The 10,492-nt window shown below is 34.5% G+C and overlaps 1 long non-coding RNA gene and 1 other non-coding gene across 3 annotated transcripts in view; one reads left to right on the top strand and one right to left on the bottom strand.

Moving 5' to 3' along the window:
* The window catches only part of LOC136069686 (uncharacterized), a 9,563-nt gene extending 2,185 nt beyond the window's left edge, over positions 1 to 7,378 (bottom strand). The window contains exons 1-6 of one of the 2 annotated variants that reach the window (XR_010630906.1): positions 6,713 to 7,378; positions 6,517 to 6,627; positions 5,767 to 5,866; positions 5,285 to 5,496; positions 5,050 to 5,181; positions 4,757 to 4,939 (exon numbers count right to left, since the gene is read on the bottom strand). This is a non-coding gene — a long non-coding RNA (uncharacterized LOC136069686). Of the gene's footprint in view, positions 1 to 4,756; positions 4,940 to 5,049; positions 5,182 to 5,284; positions 5,497 to 5,525; positions 5,867 to 6,189; positions 6,277 to 6,516; positions 6,628 to 6,712 lie in introns of those variants that run through there. The other variant, XR_010630905.1, reaches the window with a different exon arrangement.
* A 130-nt stretch (positions 7,379 to 7,508) lies between these two features.
* Positions 7,509 to 10,486, top strand: LOC112016778 (uncharacterized). Its single transcript, XR_010630904.1, has 6 exons — positions 7,509 to 7,537; positions 7,615 to 7,809; positions 7,938 to 8,062; positions 8,652 to 8,836; positions 8,957 to 9,070; positions 10,243 to 10,486. It is a non-coding gene; the product is annotated as an uncharacterized LOC112016778 (transcript).
* Positions 10,487 to 10,492: the final 6 nt, after the last annotated feature.

The raw sequence follows: 10,492 nt of genomic DNA on the forward strand, positions 1-10,492 counted from the left end.
TTTTTTTTTTTTTTTTTTTGGTGCTTTGTGTATGTGTTTTTCTTTCCAACTCAATGGTAAGTGGGAAGTGAAGAAGCTGCATCATGGTTTGATTTATTGGGAAAACTTTGGTTTTTCTCTTGATGTTCATTTGGCTTGTTCCACAAAATAATAGGTTAATAAACTTGTTGGTGCAGTTGGATGATGGCTTTGGCCGCATTAATGCTTCTCAATGTGAAAATGGGACGGTTTTGTGTGAAGGCTTGCAGGATGGAAATCATAAATTTGAGGTTTGCCCCAACGGGACTCAAGGAGTTGGCTGCAGTAGCTATAACTGGACTGTTGGTTAAGAACCTTCCTTTTATTCTTTTTCTAATTGCTATTATATTTTCTTCAATTACCACTCAACTTCAAATAAGACCTTCTTGCTTGAACGTCTTCAACAGTTATGTCTATGAAGAAATGTTTCCCATCCCATGCGCTTATATTGTGTTCTTCTTTAGTACCCAATTTCTAATTTAACAAAACCCATCTACTCGATTTTAAATTTGCATGAACTGCATGTATTTTACCTTTCTATTTTTATTTTGAAGACTTAAACACGCCCCCACATTGAAGGTTAGTTTGACACTTTATGATGTAACAATCCAGTTTAGCTTTTCTTGCATTCATGCTCTTATATTTTGTTTGTACCCTTAGCTGATTCATATTATACCTTAACTTTGCAGATACAATCCCGCCAACGGCAAATATCACCACCTCAACTGATTTCACAAATGCTCTGAATGTTTCTATAAATATATCTTTCAGTGAGCCCTGTAATGGTGGACAAGGTTTTGTATGTTCGTCTGTGAATGCTTGCAATGTGAGTAGGTAGCTAACAAACATGTAAAAAGGCCTTTAAATTGATTTTATGTTCTCTCTTTGATTCTTGCATTATTCTAGTGTTTCAGAATTGTGGTTTTTGGTTGATTTGTCTCAACCTTGCTATTATTGAAGTATGGCTTTGGTTGATTTGAGAAAGATAAAATGGAGTTCTCTCTATTGTAATGGAGTCCAAATACAACAAGCAATAATGGTGGATTGTCTCCCTAGTCAAGGATTTTTACCAGATCTTTTCCATAAGGATATTTTATAATAACACCCCTTGAAACACTTATCAATATATGATAAAATCATCTTTTTAAAAATTTTGAATTACTGACAAATGTCTTGAAATTCCTCATATGGAACTGTCCACCATGTTAATTGTGTAGATGTGTAAATCGAATTCCATAATCTAGGTTCTTTGACTAGTTACGCTGTCTAGACTAAATAATAAACTGAATTCTAACATTTTCATCACTTTTGGAAAACTCTTTACAGCTTTTGGTCCATGGTGCTGGCAAAGTTATACCAAATTCGCTCAAAATTCTACAGCCAAACCTCCAATATTTTGTTCTTGTGGGTTTATCATCCACTGATCAGTATGGGCGAGTGATTTTGGTAATGGATAAGAATTTTTGTACTGACAGTGCAGGGAACAAATTTGAAAGAAACAAGAATTCTAATTTCACTCTGCGTTTCGGGGAGTGGTTTTTTTTTTTTTTTTTTTTTTTCCATAGGATAATAAATTGAGATGTTGAGAGTTTTGGTTGTGTGATGTTGTTGGGTTTTGGAGTAGATATTTACATTTGTGGCCTTTCTTTTTAAGTGTAAAAGACTTGAGCTTTTACTCTTTGGTCAAGGGTAGTTTGGGGAAGGTGTATAACATTCATGATTCAACCTTGTCAGTTAAGAGATTTCTAACACCAAGCTGGAAGAAAGAGAATGGTGTCAATAAATTCTAATACTATAAGAGATTTTACTGTTTAATTTATATTTTCAATAGTGGGTGAAGTTGTGCTATGCCTTTGTGTTAGAACCTCTTTCTCTCTCCTTTGTGTGTGTTTGTTTCTCAAAAAAAAAAAAAAAAAAAAAAAAAAAAACAACGGGTGAAGTTAGTGCGGGTGAAGTTGGTGTTGAGTGCCTTTTATAGCACGTGTCCAATTTTAGATACGTGTGTTTGTATCTTAACATGTCCTTTGCAAAAAAATTAAAAAAAAAAAAAAAAAAAACACAGTGGGTGCTATAATTGTAAACAAATCCCAGATATTTTGGCACTTGACTCTTAATTTCAGGATTACATTTTTGATATACGCAGCAATGACTTCTTTTTAGTACTTCAAGGAGTTAGTGAATTTGCTGAAAAGTTAGTGAGTACAAGGAAGCATAAGACTTATCTATTAGTCTATTTGCTTGTGACGTTAGCTTTGACCCTTCATGTTACTATTGCAACAGTAGAAAGAAGTTTTTCAGCAATGAAATATATAAAGAATAAATTGCGCAATCGAATAGGAGATCAGTGGATAAATGATTGCTTGGTTGTGTATATTGAAAAAGATGTATCTTATAACATTGATAATAAGACTATCATGCAACAATTTCAAAATATAAAAACTTGTATAAAATAATTATAAATTTTATGTATTTACATGTTTTTTAATTGTTGTTGTCAATATATAAATTTTTTATTAAATTATATAATTTATGTTAGTTGAAAAACACCCTAAAATTTTTTTTTGGAATCACAGCTAATAGTGAGATAATACAAAAGTGGTAGGCAATAACCAATAGGCAATGGCCTAGCCCACATGATCACCTCCGTTTTTTATTTCTATAATTCTATATCTATCTCTTATCTGAAACACGGAGGAAATAGGTAAGTATTTTTTTTTTCTTTCACTATCTAGTTAGTTGGCCCGGTTTGGAAACTATTTAATTTAGTAACATCTCGAGCGTCAGAGACTCGAATTCTGCGCTCATACCTCGACACTTTAATGCTCGGTTTTCATGGTTTGACGTGGCCTGATGCACGTGCCATCCACATAGATCTCGAGTTTCTGAGACTCGAGATCTATGTGTCATCCACGTGGCTGCCATGTAGATCTCGAGTCTCAGAAACTCGAGATCTATGTGGATGCCATGTGGCTGCCACGTAGATGCCTCGTAGATCTCGAGTCTCAGAAACTCGATTTTTATATGCACACCATTATGTCCAATCCCATCCGGTCATGTCACTGACAGCCAGCCTCAGCCTTTTTTTGTTAACTCTGGCTGAGCATTGACGTTTTTGCTTTATTTTCACGTTTTTACTTGATGCTTTGTCAGGACATCTTAAGCCCGTGACTTGTTTATGTCTTCTCTCTCAACTCATCCTCTCTTACTCTGCATTATTCCTCTCTCAACTCTCATACTCATTCTACAGAGCAGAACAATACTTCCTCTTAACTCTCATACAAACTGATCATTGTAGTCTCCCTCTCTCCCTCTCACTCTCATACAATCCAGTAGTACATTTGCACATCCTCATGTCAGGTAAGGGTCTCCTCACTCTCTAGTTGGTTGTTTAATGTATGTATAACTGCTTTAGAAAGTTTTGCTTGTATTGAATTTGTCATGACATTTCCTAATAAATATATTTGTTCGTAGTAACCAGTTAAATATATATATATATATGTAGCACTTTAAATGTATAATTTTTTTTTTTTTTTTTTTTTTGGGTAATGTCTAATGAACCCCTCTGCTCTATGTTATATCATTAATACAAAATATTTTAACTTAACTAAAATTCAATACTTTTTATAAATAGTATAATTATTTGTTTATTTTAGTCAAACGTTATAATAATAACTAATCTAGCAATGAAATTATTAAAAATAATATTTGCTATGTCAAACGTTATAATATGTTTTGTTTATTACTAATTTACTAAAAAAAAATTTATCCAAATATCCATTTTAATACTTTAAAGAGAAAAAAATATCCCTCTAAGATTCAATTAATTGGTCAATTATTTTTTTTTTTTTTTTGGATCTTTTTCAAATGTTTTCATAGCTATATGAATACCTTTCTAGTAGATATATATAATTAAAAAAACATTTATGAATAAATTAAACATGATCTATAAAAGAATTGAGATCCTAAACATGATCTATTAAACATTATCTATATGAATATGTTTCTAGTAGATATTTGTAATTTACAAGTAAAACCAAGGTTATTAAAATTGAGATCCTAAACAGGACCTATAAGAGGTCCTCATAGAGTAAATCATAGAATCGAATCGATAATCATAAGATTTTACTTTATGTGAAAAATAAAGTCAAAATATTAGTAATAATGATATATTTTAAATAATTATTAAGTTGATCAAAGGAAAATGGACATAATGCAACTTTCATGTACTATTTGTAATAAGTAAAAAAAAAATATTACATTTCTTTAACAACTAAATAATCGTTAACTTGTTCATTTGGGCAGATTTGATGGAGGGGGCTAGAGTTGTATTTTTCTTGGGCCCAATTAGAATTAGACTCTAATATACCTAAAAATTGAAATTATATATGGAATAATGATGTTACATAATTGCACTCATTCATTTGCACATCCTCATTACTTTTGTTGTTTGGTTTGATATTTTTATTTATATTTTTGTTAGAGCTTAGTTAAAATTTTGTAATAGGGGTGAGTTTTGTCTTTTATTTTTTCATTGTTTGAGTACGAAATGATAATGATTGCGCCAGTAGAATTGTATGTGATGTGGGGTGAGTGTATGCAATTGTGGCAGGAGAAGTTGTAATTTTTCTATTTTGAGTAGATAGAAAAAGTTTTGTAATTGATGTTAAAGAGAGAGAGAGAGAGAGAGAGAGAGAGAGAGAGAGAGAGAGAGAGAGAGAGAGAGAGAGAAGGAACTCACGTCATCCTCACCAACAGAGTGACTTCGTTGATGATTGGGAATGTCACTCACATATCCAGGAATTGTATTCTTTGAAGAGAAAAGTATGAGTTTGGTTAGTCTCTGTATTCTACTCATTAGAGCCACCTTGGCATCCTCCTCTTCCTCCAATCTTGATTGCATTTTCACTTGACCTTCTTCCAACTATCCAATCAACAATAGAAGATGACTAGTAAATAATAGTGACAAAATCATATTAACTAGTACTGCATCATATAACTTGATAAGACTACAGGAGAAGGGTGAGAAGAAACCTTTTGCCTTAAGGTCAAAATCTCGTCATGATTAACACCAACAATCATCCCCTTCTTTTGCTGATCAAGTTCTTGTTTGAGGACTGAAATTTCTCTTTGATACTTCTTAATCAAAGATTTTTCATCGATAATCTGGAATAGTATTTTTCAAAAAAACACTAAGAGTGAGATTGAATAGCCTATTACCGTACATTGCCATGAAAAATCTCTAAATCACAATCTAGTTGCAACACACCTTATTACGTGAGGCATATATTTCCACTCGCTTTGCCCTGCTCACAATCTAGTTGCAACACACCGTACATTTTGCCCATTATGTCTTATTCAGTCTACATTGGTCCTATTCGGTCCAATCTGTCCACTTCAGTCCTATTCGGTTAGAAATTGTTCCTATTATGACTTCTTCTCTCCATTGGGTCCACTTTTTTCCAGTTGACCCAATTTAGTCTATTCAAACCCACAATGAAAGCATAAAATTTAGAAATAATGCCTATACTTTAATCAAATACCAACTTTTTCCTACATTGAGGTTCCCACATAGGTGCTTATAGTACTAAAAGATAGAATAAACTGTTACAATTAACATTTCAGCAAAGAAAACAAAAAAATTGTTACAATTTAACACCTTCAAACTCAACAATTTCAGAACGAAATAGAATAAGACTCAAGGAGATGCACCACTGACATAAGTTACAACAAATTACAAAAATGATTCACCTATTGCAGCAGCAGCCAGCCCAGTAGTTATTTTCCTCATTCTGCTGAGCCACATACCATTTAATCAAGTCCCTCTGTCTCATTCCAGCCAGCCCAATCCCTACAAAAATGCAGACCAGAACTTGTTTAAAGGCCATGGATTACAACGATGCAGAATTAATAAACCATTAACAACTTCTGAAGCAACACAGCTGTGTAATTCTACATGGCTGACGAATAAATATTCAGCAGCCACAAACCTATTCCACAATGTGCAGTGACAAGCGGAAACACAAATTATGCAAAGCATCTACAAACCCATTCATCATCATAATTCATAACTACACAATATATTGGCATGAACTTTCTTAGGAAAACTATGCAAATATTCTTTATATTCAAAATCAGAGAATGGAGATAAAATTTTGAGGCAAGTATACTAACCCAAAGAACATGTTGCTGATGGGATACACTGAAATCTCAGCCTCTAATAGTGGTAAAATTAAGTCAGTTTAAAACAAATGCATAAATTATTCACAATAAGAAAACATTGAACTAGAATCAGCTTTACACAGTGACACAGTAGGCACGTTCATCTCAAGCATGGTATAACATGATAATTGTGTCCCAATGAAGGGAGGTTGTACACGGTCAATGTGCTTAGGCATAACGTCAAAAATCATACGAAGTGAAACCCAATAAGGACAAGAAAGCATTTAACAATTGTACAAGCAAGCTATTTAAGTAACAAAAATAAGGACAAGAAATTACAATATCTTTCTTTCCGGCAGCTCTAATACATTGGTCAAAGAGCTTCCGAGAGGCCTACCCAGATGAGTGACTTTAGAGAGGCCTACCCAGAGAGCTTCCTTTATGCTCTGCCTGCAAAATCAACAGCCACCGTTCAATGTAAGGTTACCGAAAAAGTGTTCCCATGTAAAGTAGGACAAAAAGAATTGACACATACCAAAATGAATAATGTAATATGGACGCAGGTTTTAAAGTTCCACTTCAGCAGCAGCAAGACAACCCTAGCTTTAATGATTCTTTGCTGACGACATTCCCTTGCGTCCATAACTCTTCCATTTCTTTATATTTTCCCCTCGGACCCCGAGGGAAAAATATGAAGAAATGGAAGACCTGAGGAAGCAAGAAGAATCTCGTCAACAAAGAATCATTAAAGCTAGGGTTGACTTTTGCTGATGCTGAAGCAGTAGTTGAAAACCTGCCCGCATATGACAAAACCATGGGATGAACTTCTTGCTAGCTTTTCTAGCCAATTGTTGATGGTTGCTGCTAGGGCGGGTGTCTTTTCCGAGTTGCTGATAACTTGCCATAAATCACATTAAATGTGTTATCTCTCTCCAATATTGCTAGTTTCTAAGGATTTTAATCAATAATATTGCAAAACATTATACTTACAATTATGCTAGATCAAGGCGATAAAATGATAATTACGACAAGTTCATTGAAAAGGACATCTTGCAAACCTCAAGTTCCTTTAATAAGCGACAAGCTGCTTCTCCTCTTGCAATTTTTTTCCCCCCTCATATCCCTCTCCAATGAAAAGGACATCTTTCAGTTGTAAACTAAGCTCAGCATGCACCATATCTCCCTTCTTTATAAAATTTTCTTTTATTTGCAATCAATTAGGATTTTCATCCACCTAACTTAGACTTGTGGTGAATTTTCAGGTTCCATTTACTGCTGCATCTCTTGCACCAGAGGTGGAGACCGTGATTCCCTCTGGCTAGAAAGGGAGACCCATATCTCACCATTCAATCTTTAACACGTATATCCCCTCAAGAAATTTGATCTCTGCAAAGTTTACATTTCATATCCAACCGACTTTTCTGTTCTCTTTATTAGGTATCATACAGAGCACGAGCTGCTTAGATACATTCATAGGTTACAATCAAAGGATCTCTCTCTATGCCACAGCATGATTCCATTAGGATCGTGTACTATGAAATTGAATGCAACAAGTGAGATAATGCCAGTAACATGGCTGGCTTTACTGACATTCACCCTTTTGCCCCAATTGAACAGTCTCAGGGTTATTAGGTAGTTACAAATGTTTACTGCCACAATAAGTTCCAATTGTTTTCTTTGCCCAAAATTTTTGGTTTTATGTTGTTTCTTCTTTGTATAAATAGGCAGGTTTACATTATTCTCTTAATGAATGGTTTCAGGAAATGTTAAAAGATTTGGGTGAACTTATTGTGTACCATCACTGGCTTTGACTCTTTTTCCTTGCAACTAATGCTGGTGCGGCTGAGAGTATGCTGGCTTGATGGTTATCCGGGCATATCATTTGGTATGGTAATTGGCCAAATTTAAATAGTGTTTTCTTTCGATTGTAGTAAAGAAAGTAAGAGGCATTTGATGCTTTCTCCTTAAGGCTCATTTAGATGCAAAGATAAAGTAATCACTCAACTTGAAGCCTAGAATCTTAGTATGATGATTTGTATGCTCCTAAAGTGCCTTGTGCACATGAGGCAGGTGTCAAAGTTTGAGTTTTGATTTCTCTCTCTCAGAGTGGAAATATCGTTGCAAACAAAGAAGGATTAACCTTTGGGTGATTATAGTTTTTCGTATTCACTACTTAGAATAAGGATTTTCATGGTAGATATTGAAGGTATTCAAGCTTTCTAGGAATTTTTCTTCACATTTGCTGTGAATGATGCTGATGATTAAATCTGCAGTATGTGTGTGTGTTTGTCTGCATAAATATATAATGGAATAGCATTTTGTTCCTCAAATATGTAAATGAATGGAAGCAAGTCTAATTGCAGTATTTTCTTGCATAAATCTAGAAGTCCTCAGATCATCACTTCATTTCAAAAACAATATGACATTGTATTAGTCTTATTTTGTCAAAAGCTGATGCTGAATGAACATTGTAGGCAAGAGGTGACCATCATCGCAATGTGTGCATTATACCTGTTTCAGCACATTGGACAAACCCTGCTAGTGCTACCATGTGTGGAATGAAAATTGTCTTTGTTGGAACTGATGCCAAGGGAAACATCAACATTGAAGATTAAGGAAGGCTGCTGAAGCTAATAGGGACAACCTCTCTGCTCTTATGGTAATTTTATTTTGCATCCTATGCTGGGAATCTGCATTTGTCATTTGACAAAATTAAAGGAGATGGAGGTGGAGATTTAATTCAATATTGACAGTCTTCTAATTTTGGTTGACATGATAGGTCACATATCCTTCAACTCATGGAGTCTATGAAGAAGGTATTGATGAGATATGTAAGATAATTCATGACAATGGAGGTCAAGTATACATGGATGGGGCTAACATGAATGCACAGGTCAGCTATTTGCCCATCTTCCTTTGTTTCCTTCATATGTTAATTGTATTCATTGAGCACATAATCTAGTAAAATCAACTAATAACCTTTACTTATAATCAAATGGTCTACTAAAATACTAAAATATTGCTGTAGGGCTAGTTTGTGTGTGTGTTGGCTGATTTTTTGATTCTCTAATTTATATCCCTGGGTTTAAGTAGATAATTTCTGGTCATTTGATTTTTTGCTCTTAAATACATATCTACATATTGTTGTAGTGGAAACTTTAGAGTCAAAGCTTGGTTATGATGCTGAACTTGATCCCGTGTTAGTTGTTGAAGCAATTACTACTGCCTCTCTACGGTCCTATGTCCAAAAGATAATGAGATTGCAACCCTAGAGTCAAAGCTTGGTTATGAATTTTCTGTTAAGGGTCTTTTACAGGAGGCCATAACACATGCATCCCAGCAAGAACTGGGAGTTGGCTATTGTTACCAGGTATCAATGGACATTCTCAGCAGACTTGAATCACTTGATTGAATTTTTCTCTTTCTGCCCCTCACCCCTCTTCCTTTTCCTAAAATATCCTTTTTAAATGTCTGTTGAAGAAGTCTTTGTAATTTTGAAAATGGCAAGAAATTGAACACACAATAAGCAAGAGCTCTATATAATCTCTCTTCTTAACTTCTTGAATTTTTTGACAGAGGCTTGAATATCTTGGTGACTCGGTGTTGGACCTGCTTATTACGTGGCATCTCTATCAGAGCTACACAGATATTGATCCAGGCGAGTTAACTGACTTGCGTTCAGCTTCAGTAAATAATGAAAATTTCGCTCAAGCCGTTGTAAGACAAAACCTTCACCAGCATCTTCAACACTGCTCAGGGTTACTTCTAAGTCAGATAACAGAATATGTGAAGTCTATTTCTGAATCTCATACTGATGGATCACTCCAACTCCCAAAAGGTCCTAAGGTTAGTTCTTATGCTCATTACTTTTCTTTCTTCCAGATGTTGTGAATTTCGACAGTTGCCATTTATATCCATGGTTCTTAGTCAATGTTCTTAAATATTTGCAGTTGGTTAAGTCATTTGGTTGTTGAGTTCTACATGACTTGCTTCTTTGTGGTTTGATTGCCATTATTTTTCTGTTCATGATTAGTTTGTTTGTATGACCATCTTCTTTTTTTACAGGCTCTTGTTGATATGGTGGAAAGTATTGCAGGGGCAATACTACTTGACACCAAGCTTAATCTTAATGAAGTTTGGAGGATATATAAGCCCCTGTGTCTCCAATTGTGACCCCTGATAAGCTTGAACTGCATCCATTTCGAAAACTGAATGAATTATGTGCATCTCGTGGGTATTTTATAAAAGAAAATTTTATAAAGAAGGGAGATATGGTGCATGCTGAGCTTAGTTTACAACTGAAAGATGTCCTTTT

The sequence above is a fragment of the Quercus suber genome, unplaced genomic scaffold (genome assembly GCF_002906115.3).
Source record: "Quercus suber isolate HL8 unplaced genomic scaffold, Cork oak 2.0 scaffold_183, whole genome shotgun sequence".
NCBI lineage: Eukaryota > Viridiplantae > Streptophyta > Magnoliopsida > Fagales > Fagaceae > Quercus > Quercus suber.